General features: G+C 40.4%; 1 long non-coding RNA gene across 1 annotated transcript; it reads left to right on the forward strand.

Moving 5' to 3' along the window:
- Positions 1-4,514: 4,514 nt before the first annotated feature.
- On the forward strand, positions 4,515-10,327 carry LOC135402514 (uncharacterized). Its single transcript, XR_010425146.1, has 2 exons — positions 4,515-8,445; positions 9,141-10,327. It is a non-coding gene; the product is annotated as an uncharacterized LOC135402514 (long non-coding RNA).
- Positions 10,328-11,908: the final 1,581 nt, after the last annotated feature.

Raw genomic sequence — 11,908 nt, forward strand, 5'->3', positions numbered from 1 at the left:
ACTTTTTTACTAAGTACATGTGGCAATCTGATTCTGTTTAAAATGCTAATAAATGCATCCCATCTCTAATGAAACTGGTGCTCCCTGCATAATTAATTAGCATTTAATACAGATGAGGACAGGAAAGCCATATTCACAGTCATTTTTAACCAGAATAGTTAATAAAAGAATTCTTCACAGTTCTGAAAGGTCACACGTGAATAGCTCATTTCTGCAAAACGGATATTTTTTTGCAAGTAAAAATTTTAGTGAAGTTTACCTGGAATCGTTGGTCCATACAGCTTTTATCCACAAGGTGGCATTCCTAACAGGAGTTTACAAGACATGGTAATTTCTTGCAGTTTTTGAAGAGCTCTAAGTGAAAGGCAGTCATAAGCATTTGTAATGTTATATGAGATTTTTATGTTTTAATTTTTATAAAATGCAATTAACAGTAAGTCAGAAACATTAATGATAATTAGTTTAATACTGATTGATATGTGGAGTACCCAGAAATATGTGATGGTTCCAGGTCAGCAAAACAGCATATTAATTCATGGCATTATATGCTACTATGGACACTTTCCAATGGTAAATCCGGAATCAATTTTGCTTTAATAAAAGAATATAAAATAATAAAAAAATCAATTATTTAAATCAAGAGCACAAATAATATCACGATGCAAAACCCCAGTGTTTGGGGTTTTGGTTATGATGCAGCTTTTAGTGAATGCTGGGTTAAAGAAGAGCACATAACAGTATTCACAGGGGAGGATTTTTCATAGCTTAACGTTACAATGACCAAGAAGCGTATTTTCAGATGCCTGTCATCCAGGTCGGTCACTGAGCCCACAGGCAGCCCTGCTTTCTTTCAGGCTTTATATCTTTTTCACTTTCCTGTAATCTTTGCATGCTATATATATGTATAAAAAGAATACATTGCTCATTATTCATTTTATACAAGCATGAAGGGAGTATAATACAACCTGCTAAACCAATACAAGTGGACTAGGTTTTATATAACAGAGACATGCATATTATGCTTTTCTCTCCCATGGGTAAGGTCCTGATCTTACTTTTGCTTCTTTCGCTGACTCTGTAAGATCAGACCTGAGCTAAGTAATCATTTCTGTTTCCCTTTTAGCTAGTGCCCTAGTTGCATTTTGTTTGGAAAAAAAGCTATAACCTTAAGTTTATGCTTAAACTGGAATCCAGTGTAAACTGTGCATTTTTTTTTTTCAAGTCTATTTCAAGTCAACAGAAAGGAATATGATAGAGTAGTTGTTTATTTATTTGTTTGCCTTATTGTTTTGTGGTAGCAAAAATTCTGTGGTGTCTTTTCTAATGCATGTGTACATTTCCTGTTAATCCTTCTGCTCCATGTGCTGCCCCCCACTGATGCCAGAGCCCTCTGGTTTTGCTTCCTATCATTTAACACAGCTGAGAGGTTGGAGTAGCAGCTACATCCACTGCTGACACTAATGACAGTCTTTGCTGAGAGACAGGGTACTACTTTGACATTAAGCAGATATTCTTTTTCCTAACATGCTGTTATACCTCTCTCATTTCTCAAAGATGGCTATGAAAAGCGGAATATGAATTCTTGTTCACTGAAAACAACTGTCAGTCAAAAAACCCGATTTTCAGAATGATTGGGCAGGTAGAACTTACCTGCTGGATGAATCTGGCACAAGGACTGCAGAGACAAACCTGAGTTATTATTGTCTCATGGTGACTACCAGTAAAATTTGAGGGCCTGAACATCTCCTATATACTGCAAATTTTAAAGAAATGTGGTGAAAATGTCTATTTCAAGGGTGTGGAAATGGCTGGACAAAGAAAGTTATACATAATAATTAGGAAGTGTTGATGAGGAAGTAAATAATTTGTGGCTGTTACCTTTCAAGTTACACATTGAATTTTCTTTGTAGTAGTTAGATATAGCATTAGGTGAGTAGATGGGGACAAGGTTCCTCTGAGAAGAGCAACGAGCCTGTCCGAGGGAGGAGGTTTAAAAATAGGGAAAACAAATGTACTGAGTAAAGGAACATTCTCTGCTTTGATGACTGCCATGTATAAAGGACTTGTAGTGAAGGATAGTCTGTAAACAGAACTATACACAGCTAAACAAGGGAACAGGTCAGTCAAGGTAATGGCAGGGTTCAGGGTCCCCCAAAAAGCCATAATGTGTAGGGTGCAATGGACACCACCAGTAGAAATCAGTGGTCTTGAGCATTGCTGATGTTGTTTCTGGGACATCTCATGATGTTGGATCAGATGGACATGTACTCCAGCTCTCAGAAATGCGGGAAGGAGATTGCACTGAATTTGTCCTTTTGCCTGAGTTATATGACAGCAACTAAGAGTTCATATAACCAAGAGCTTGCAGGTAACACTGTCAGAAAAAAAGTCCGTACTGACTGCAGACAAATAATAGTCCTGATACTTTATGATGGATCTGCAAATTACTTTGTTAGTACAAAGCACGTCAGGGGCTAATTTGATGCGGTTTATTGTTTGCAAGAGGTGGATTATAAATGTTGGGAATTGCATCTTATGTAACTGCTGCTGGGTAGGCATAGGTATGAGTAAGTGTGAACTGGGAAAGGAAAATGATACTGGGAACTGTAACCACAAGTATTATCGCTTCCCATATGTAACAAACTTGTGCCTAGGGCAAGGAAGCACAATTACTGACAGAAGCTGTGTTTGTTCATGCAAGTGATTTTATTGCTCTAAGTGATTTATCACTGTGGATTATGTTTTTTGATGAAAGACTTTTCTGGAATAATTGTACTCAAAAGGAAATGAGTTGTTTACCTTCAATAGACAACCAGGTCTGTCCATTGAAAATAAGTTACATTTTTAAAGTAAACCCTTTTATAAGGGTTTCTAATTGGTGGGATACAACGGGCCATTATGCAATATGGGGGTTTGCTTCCCCAAGTTAGTAACATAATCTCTTTCTCTCTCTCTCACTTCCTCGGTCTCAGAAATCTAGAACTACACATTTTAGAAAATCATCAGATACTTAAATATTTCATACACTTCCAAATTATATGATTTCACTTCATCTATTATCAAAAGAATTCTCTGAATTTATATTAGGTGCTGAAGATACATTGATGATTACTGAAAAACAGTCCTCATTTCCTTTACAAAAAGATGTTACATTTTCAAATTGCGCAGCACCTGAATTGCCAGAGTCTCTGTTCCTTGTGCTCCTGGATCACTGATGGTAAAGCTCTTACTTTCTTATGCATTTATATTGTTGTAAAAAGAAATAGTTATAAGTACAGGTACCTTCCTTCTCAGAGGCATCTGAATGCAAAACAGACACAGTTATTCACTGTGGTACTTTGGCCTGACACGGGAATTACTTTACTAAAGGCAAATCAAACCTAATACCCAGTCAACCCCTGTTCAAATGCAGAGTGGCAAAGCTGAGCCAGAAGATACCAAGTGAAAAGTGAACTTTCCAATGCTGTATAAAAGCCAGTTGAAAACTACTTCACAAACTACTAAGATCTCTGTAGTGCCTAATACCACAAATTGTTACTCATTTCTGCAAGGCACAGCTGACAGCTGACGGGGGAAATGAAGAAATATAAATTACTTTTCTTTTTAAAACTGTCCAAAATAACATTTGCCTTCTGTGAGCACTTAGCTACTTGTGCTAAGCCTTGGGGTGAAGAGTGAGTCTCCCACCTCCCAAAGTGGTGGCTCTTTCGTGAGTTCCGGGGCAGCAGAAGAATCATCTTCAGTGATGAGATTTTTTTTTCCTTGTATTAATGCATGATCTGTTTCATAAATCAAATTACATATAAATGAAACAGCTTAAAAGTAATTGTGCAGCTGAGCAACTGATGAGTTATTGTGCCTTATGGCTGCTGTGGCTGTGTGGGTAAGCACGAAAAAGACAAAAATTGGTCTCTTTAACCTCCAGTGTCCCTTCTATCTCCCCTATGAGTTTCCTGTCACTTTAATTTAGGATGTATTTTGATCAACTTATGAAATCAATTATATGATACATTTGTCTCCAATTCCCCAGAAACAATTATCCAGTCCTGTGTTCCTAAATTCCCTCCTGTATGCTGCCTTACTATGTTTTTTTTTTTTGATAGCTGTAATAGATGATGTTAGTGACGATGCTGTTTGTAGATCTGGTTTTAGAGGTTAGACAGAAGAATTAAGCAACATTTGGAGTGTCATTGAGACCACCTTGGTAATTTTTTTTGGTTTGCAAAGCAGATGTCTCTATAATGCACTCAAATTCTTCACCGTCACCCATTGTCATAAAGTCATTTTAGCATAACTATTTTTTAATTCTCTAAGCCTTTTCATGGAATAATTTAAAATCAGTCTTTGTTGGATAAATTTAACTCTATATTTCAACTTGAAATACCAGAATCATAAAATTTAGAAAAAATATTCTTGTAATAAGCATTTTGTAATTAATTTAATTGGGTTTCTTCCAGGCTGATACTTGGACTGCAAATCGAGAGTTTTATTTCCCTTTTGGCCTCAGGTATCCTCTGAAATGTTCAGACTTGAGTTCTATGAACTGTGTTGTCATTTTGTGTTGTGACACTGTGTTATCACTCTAATTCTGACAGCAGGATTTTACAAACTGCCATGAGTTCTGAACAAAAGGAAAAGTGTATGTATGCAACAATTTTCAGTGGATCGGAAAACCAGGAGACATTAGTTTGTTATTATAACTTGACCTAAGAGGAGAAGAGGTGCATATGTATGAGCATGCAGATATTTGATAAGTTGATATCTTTCCCAGAAAGCTTGAAAGTGGTGATTTTTGCAACATTTCAAATTGATTAGGGGATGTTGGGGTTTTTTTCCTACTCAGATTCATGAAGGAATGACACAAAAATTAAGAGCTATTTTTAAAATCAGACTTTGATATGTAGAAAGTAATAAATGGGAGGAAAGTGGTAGCAAAAGTCAGATCCAGTGAATAGTGAGAAACTGGACACAATTCTGCCAAATGTCTGTGAATTGATGCCCAAGACTGAAATTCTGACACCTTAAACAGTTCTTTTAAACATGGCCATGACTAAAGCAGGCTATTTCTAGCCTTAAAATCTTACTACAAAAGCAGAGCTGTGGTTTTCTTCAGAGATTTTTGTAAATTCTTGCTGCAGGGAGGCTAGGTAGCAGGGAAACAGCTTTCTAGGGGGAGCTGAGAGGGGTGATTCTACTTTTTGTCCGGCAATAATTCTGATCTAAAGGAATAAGAAAGCATTGAAAATTTTATTTAAACCTCAGAAATTGTATTTAACATGGGATGGGCATTTATAGTTTAGCAGTCTGTTTATCTGAAGCTGTATGACTTTGTCCTGACTGCGAAGGTTCCCAAGACATGTTGTTCAGTTTACTGTGTGTTTTGAGAGACAGAAAATGTGAAAGAATTTATGTATATGCACATAAATAGATATATATATATTTAATGTATATATATACATTATATATATAATGTATATATAATGTACATGCATACAGACTGTATACATATTTCAGTTTATTGTGTGCACAGAATATCATGCTCTCACGCTCAGGAACACAGCGTGGGCCACAGCCCAGGGCCCCAGCTGGCCTTGGCCTTTGGCTGGTTTTGTGCAGCACTGTTGCCTGACCTTGGCTCACTGTCACTGAGAAGGCTGTCACTGAGCTCTGAGAGTCTGTAAACTGAAACCGTGTAAGATAAGAAAAGTAAAAACAGGCAGAACTGAATGTGCTGAGCTGGGAAGACTGTCTTGGGAACTGGGGACAAACACTGACATGGAATCTATAAAACCTGAGGGAGAAATCAGAGACGTAGAAGATGGCATCTCTGCAACTATGAGGACTTGTACTGAAGTACTGGGGTATTTTGACATGACTGAAATGCTTTTCTTATCAAATATAAAGTCTGCAACACCAATAAAAAGTAAGAGAAATCACCTCATATGCTTTTCTCTTCTCTCCCCCACTCTCTTTTCCTTTTCCACATTTTTCCTGCACTGATCCTCATCTCGTCAGCTCCCTCTGGCCCATCTGAAATATGCTTCTCTGATCAGCCTCTGGTCAAAAGTGCCTCTTGATACCTTTTACCACTCTGCTCTTGTTTCACTCCATGAAATCAAGTGAATCATATAAACCCCCAAGGCGCACTTGGCATGTGGTTCTGTTGTCTCCAGTGTCCACACTGGGATGGTGGTGTGGCCCTGGAGAGCTGCAGTGACCAGCCAGCCCTTTGCACTGCCACGCAGGTGCCCAGCTTGGCAGCGGGGCTGGAGGGGTGAGAACAACATTCCCAGCCCCAATGTGAGTATCTGGGGTTGGGGTAGGGACTAAGGGCCCGAGAGGCTTTGCACTTTACACAGGCACCCAGGTGAAAATAACTTTGTTTCTAAATCACAGCAGGCACTGGGGCTGCTAGGCCCTGGCAGAGGTTCCCCCTTGCTGTCAGAGCCAAAGCCAGCAGCTGTCTCCATAAGCACAGTATGTTTCATATATGGCAGACTCTCAGCTGCCTTCAGATCCCTCTGATTAAAGAAATCACCTTGTTCTGGGAGTGTCTAGTGTGCCATCTGGGACGTGCTCTGCAGCTCCTCAGACCAAACTGGAGAAGCTGTGTTTCCTTGTCTCTCATGTTTTTCATAATAGTCTCCTTCCTACCAGCACCATATTTCTTGTTGCCAATCTTTTCATCTCATTTCTGCTACCAGGTGGTTAAGCAAGCAGAAGGACATTGGACAAAAGGGACTACCTGGACAATTTAAGCTGGACTGCAAGTATACATTGGTTCCATCCATTTTAATTTGGGGGGAGTTTGTGGTTGGTTGGGTTTGTTATTTGTTGATTGTTTTATTTGTGTTTTTTTTAATAAATTAAGATGCAAACATAAAATGGTTGGCAGTTTAGCTGTCCTTGAAATGTCAGGTCTGAGAACCATATTTGGAATGAGATTTATCCATTTTGGCATATAGTGAAAGTTACAGTGAGAAATTATGTTAGTGCCAGGTCTCCAAAGCTACAAAGTGTGAACTAGATATAGACAAAAGGTGGAAAAATGTATCCCATGAACTAACCAGCCCCTTGATTAAATCACTCAGGAACCTGTACAAGTAGGATTTCATACAGAAGGAAGAGATGAAGGTGCACAGGAAAAAAGACTTTCTAGTCACACTGTGAGCTCCTGCTCTGTAGCAGCTGCTGCTGCCCAAACTCCCCTAAGAAAACCAGTCTCTGCTGTAAGCTGATGGCAGAAATGTTGTTGCATGGTGTACAGTAGCATTTACTAAACAGGCAAGAGATACATTTTGGAAAGAGACTCTCAGCAGTCTATCAACTGGAAAATAAATTATCTTTTTCTGCAGCCCACTCCATTATACCCCACTGCCCTTAGTTGCCTCCTCTGAACTTGGATTCACTACATTTCCAGGCACATCTGGGCTTAGAGAACATATTATGTAGCACAAGGGAGAGCAGGTGGTCCTGTGCAGCCCTGTTTGTGTTCAGCCTAATCTGAGAGATTGGCTTTTGGAGGAGGGGCAGAGATCTGGGGGCATATATGCAATTCATCATCACTGTTTCCAGCTGAATGTGAGAAACTGCTACACCTGCTGCTCTGCTTCTGATGGGCTTTGAAATATAGGCAGGCTGAAGGACGTGTGAGTTTTTCTTTCATGATAACAAAAATAAGCACTTTGTTCTGGTATCTGTAAAGTTAAGGCAGTTTCCTACAAGCAGCGATAATTCAAGAGCAGTTTCTGGCTTGTGATTGACACATGAAAAGGAAGAGTATTTTTGGAAACGCTGGTTGATTTTATTATTAAAAAAAAAAAGGAAAGAAAATCACTGCTAATTTTCAGTTTGCTGAGTCTTTTAATACATAATTTCAACACACTGAATTATCAGACAGAAGAGAAGTAATTCATTGCTGTGAGATAAAACCATCAGTATAAAGTAACTGCTAGAAATCTTCATCGTGCCCTAGAAAAGAGTCCAGGTGCTTCTATGCCACAAGAAGTTTAAACAATGTTCAGCTGTGAACTAGGACCCAGAATAAGGATGCAAAGCAAATGCCTGTTGACATAGACAACCTGTCCCAGGGGAATGAGAGTGCATTAGAGGACTGGGAAGATCCCTAAAACCAAACTGCAGGTATGGGTGCCCTGATGGGAAGCAGACCAAACATACAGTAGCTTGGAGGCTGTGTTGGAAGATACAAGCTGTAAATGCACTTTCTGTGTTTGCCAGACACTTTTAGAGAAAACTGGGAAGATTCAGTCCGAACTCATGAAAGATTTTTGCAAATCTGCAGATGCCAAGCCTGAGTTTGAGGTCCAGGAGAGGCCAAGTTCCACCTGTGTGGTTGTTGCTGCAGCAGTACTAATGCATCCTCCCAAGTGCAGAAATTGGGGAATTTTGCTGCCCTGCTGTGGGGAGCAGGTGGGTTCGTGCAGGGTAAGTGCAGAACTACTGGTGCTGGCTGCCCCATCCCATCCTGGCCTCCTTCACCCTCTCCCCTTGCTGCAGTACCACAGCTGCCTCGACCACTGTCCTTCCCTGCAGTGAGTAGTTCACCTGCACTACCAAGAGCCCTTAGGCTAATTTGGGGATTTAGGGAAGGCAATAAGAGGTATACTAACAGTGCATATAGAGAAAGTAATACTTGATTTTTGAAAAAAATTTGAAATACAGTTTTCAAACAGTGTTTAAAAATGGATTCCAAGAAGAATCTGAACTTCCCTTGTAAATAATCAAAATTATAAGTTATCCATTGGAAACACAATCTGTAGCTTCACTGAAGTTCATTTATTTAAGCAGGCTGTGAAATATTCTGGTTTTTTTCATCACCTGACTATCTGGCTGACTCTATGTAACATTAGCATCTACATCTGTATAATGAAGTAATAGTACTATGCATCTTTGAAGACAACCCTGGAATTTCAGAATAAAGAGTTTATTTAAGTGCTGGATTTTACTTTGTGGAAACTCTGCAACCTGATTCATTTCAAGTGAATCTCGAAAGTGGAGTCCAGTGGGAGGAAGATTGGATTACTGCAAAATGCAGGCTTGAAATCAATTATATATTTATTACCTTTAAAACAATTATCCATTACATTCCCTCTTAACCTTTTCATTATTGTTTTACACAGGGTAAAAGAGCTACTCCAAGAAGTGACTCTGTCCAAACGTGAACATGAACAGAACATCATGCTTTCCAAAGCAATTACAATTCTCATTCACTCTTTCCATCTCCCTCATGCTTGCTGTGTGTAATGAAGCTGAAAGACAACAAGGGACATGGTCACTGGAGATACTTGTCAAGCCTGTGACTGAAGCTACTGAAGTTCTCTACTGATATGCCACGTGAAAGCTTGGGTAAAGAAGTGCTACACTTCCAAAGTCAAACATTCAGTTACTAAGAAATAACCAAGTCATATCTTCCAAGGCAGCCTTAGCTCAATTTTCCTATTTATGCACATTATAATATAGTATTTAATTATGTCACCACAGATAAGTTATTCCTGAAATTTCCTCCTAATAACTTCTCTGAGCATTTGTGTATCTATGTAGCTCTTAGAGCTGGGCCTTTATTTCTCCCAGAAAGCACTGTATTAGAACCCAGCAGAGAGAGATTTGATCTAAACTCTTGATTTCCTAAAGTCTCAGAGACAAAGTCAACCTGGCATGACAGCCCTTAGTGAGGAGAGCTGGGGGCTTGGCCCACAAAGTACAAAGTGGAGCTATGTGTCTGTCTGTCCCATCCACTTCTCCCTTACATTTTGCTAGAAGTACAGTGACCAAAGTGATGGCTTAGTGCCTCCCCAGCAATTCAGCCCCACCACTTGCTGATTAACCAAAAACCCCTTGCCCAGCTGGAAGAGTCCATCCATGCTAGCTGAGGATTGAAGGTTTTGTTTTGCTCTAGAGAAAGGAAAACTGCTGTGTGGTTTTAAATCCTTTCACAGAGGAAGGGTATAGAGCAGGTGGCCAAAAATGCTAAGGAGGACTTTGGACTCAGGCTATGGCTGGTCTGAGACTGGGAGGTGTCAGGAAACACCTTGCAAAACACTGAGAGTAAGAGTGGACAGCAGCTCTGCAATTTTCATTTTCCTTTCGGCAGTAGCTAATTAGTCTCTGTGTAGGGAACAGGTTCCCGGTGAAAAGCAAAGCCCTGCACTGGCTGTTACCAGGCAATTATTCATTGCCATTCAAGCAATTATTGCTGCCTCTGGGACAGCAGCTACTTTCTACTTTGAGAAACACCGGAGACAACTTTCCATTAAGCAGTCACTCTTGTTTACAGGAAAATGCACAAATAAATAATAGAAATAATCTACCAAGGCAAAATTTGATCGTTTTGATTTTTAAGTGAAAAACCTAAGGGAAGACACTGATGTAGAAAACACTGAAGGTTTTTGGCTCTACCTGAGGAAAAATAAAACCTCTAAATAGTTGAAACCCTTTTCTCTAAAAGATTTACCTTATGTTTTCAAAAATGATGATAACCTCTCCAAATAGGTAGAAAAATATCAGTAATCCCAAGTTTGTGGGGGAACAAAGAACTTGCATAGCTTTTCTTTCAAAGACTTAGTTGCTTTCAAGTGTTCCAGTTGCTGATTATTTCAATAGGAAAGTTTGAAAGGATGAATGTGCCTGTTCAATGCCAAGTGACACTCAAGATGATCCTTGCTGCATGCGCTGGCTCAGGGTTGCTGAAGACCTGTGTTTGAAGCCACGTGAACAGCAGCGAGGTTGCACATTCAGTGCCACACAGAGACATCTGCAGTTTAACGGGAATTTCTTTGTCTGGATATGAGCACTGTACATGCCTAGGTCTCCATTACGTTCGGTTTCGAGGTTTCTTGCAGGACACTCATTTATAAAAAGCTGGTTAGAAATAATGAACAGGGTCAAATGGAAATGAACGGCGCAGCAGGGAGAGGATCTGTCCTTTTAACAAGCCGTGGCAGTAACAGATGAAGCAAACTGGCCTTCCCTGGCTCCGCAGCTTGGCTGGGGAATTGCTCTCACAAGGGGGCCGAGCCCACAATAGCGTGGTAGCACAATCGCTCATGAAACTAGAAATGTTGCTCTCTTGGAGGGCTTACGTGGCACATTGTGGTGCAGAGCTGGGGAAATAAGGTGCACATTTCTCATTCGATGGCGATAGTAGGCTTTTTCAGGAGCTTTGCCGACTTCCCACATCATACTTTCGTAGCCTAAAGCGGGTCAAAGCCGGGAAGACCGTGGCAGCCCGTGCTCTGCTCGGCAGAGCAAAGACAGCTCTGATGCTGGCACCGCCCGGGGTGGGAGCGCTCCCGGCACAGGGGCCTGGGGACGGAGCAGCCGCGAGTCAGTCATTGGGAGATCGGCTGCGCTCGGGGGCACGCACTTCTCATTCCCAGTTTTCTGGGCAGAAAGGCTTCCCCAGCAGCCATCTGCCGGGCCCGCTCCCAGCCCGCCTGGGGTGTAATGGCTCCTGGGGGAAGCATCTGACTCATTTACCCTGGGCTGATAACATATTGCAGATATTTTGCAGGCGGCAGCTGAGCTTTTTGATGCCTCCTGATGCCTTAAAGAGAGTTTTGTTCCTTTTGCCTCCAATGTACATGCCGGTTCCTCCATGGTGTTTTTGAGGGCAGAACCTGTCATCCCACAAGTTATTACTTGCTTCTGTACATCTGCCTCCTCTGAGAGAACTGAGGAACAAAATAGTTTTCTAAAGGAGCCCTATTTACTAAATAAGTTACTCTTTACCTAAGAGTGCATGGCCTGCTGTAAGTGTTCATAAAACTTTGGGGTAATGCCTTAAAATCAGCTAAAATTACTTTATTGTTGATCTGTTCTATTCTACTACATTCCTTTATTTTATTTTATTTGTATTCTTCAGCTTGCTCTTTTTACTCCCATGTAGCCC

This window comes from Pseudopipra pipra, chromosome 1 (assembly GCF_036250125.1).
Source record: "Pseudopipra pipra isolate bDixPip1 chromosome 1, bDixPip1.hap1, whole genome shotgun sequence".
Classification (NCBI taxonomy): Eukaryota; Metazoa; Chordata; class Aves; order Passeriformes; family Pipridae; genus Pseudopipra; species Pseudopipra pipra.